The sequence below is a fragment of the Plectropomus leopardus genome, unplaced genomic scaffold (genome assembly GCF_008729295.1).
Source record: "Plectropomus leopardus isolate mb unplaced genomic scaffold, YSFRI_Pleo_2.0 unplaced_scaffold89132, whole genome shotgun sequence".
Taxonomy (NCBI): Eukaryota; Metazoa; Chordata; class Actinopteri; order Perciformes; family Serranidae; genus Plectropomus; species Plectropomus leopardus.
The window spans coordinates 1-414 of NW_024698272.1; the positions used below are offsets into that span (position 1 = coordinate 1).

Consider the following 414-nt stretch of genomic DNA (forward strand, 5'->3'; position numbering starts at 1 on the left):
GAGCTAAGCTAAGCTTGCACATGGCAATGCAGTAAACAGACATGCATGATTTCTGATGGCGGCATTGAGAAACAATTGATACAATTCCAAACACACATCACAAACTTTGGCCACAGAGCTCACAATTTGGAAGTCGGTTGTCCTGTCCATCTATAAATAGCTTGTGTGTCACTCATGCTGTCACTTACAGCCATACCACCCTGAACACGCCCGATCTCGTCCGATCTCGGAAGCTAAGCAGGGACGGGCCAGGTCAGTACTTGGATGGGAGACCGCCTGGGAATACCTGGTACCGTAAGCTTTTTAGTTCTGGCTTTTCACCGGCAGAGGGTGCTGCTGTCGCTTACCCGGTGGACACAGAACAGATAAAAAAAAACAACAAAAAAACAATGTGAGTGATGAGGAGGCCACGCA

At 48.1% G+C, this 414-nt stretch overlaps 1 non-coding gene across 1 annotated transcript; it reads left to right on the forward strand.

The window, feature by feature from the left end:
- The first annotated feature begins 182 nt into the window (after nucleotides 1-182).
- On the forward strand, nucleotides 183-301 carry LOC121940514. Its single transcript, XR_006105642.1, has one exon. It is a non-coding gene; the product is annotated as a 5S ribosomal RNA (ribosomal RNA).
- Nucleotides 302-414: the final 113 nt, after the last annotated feature.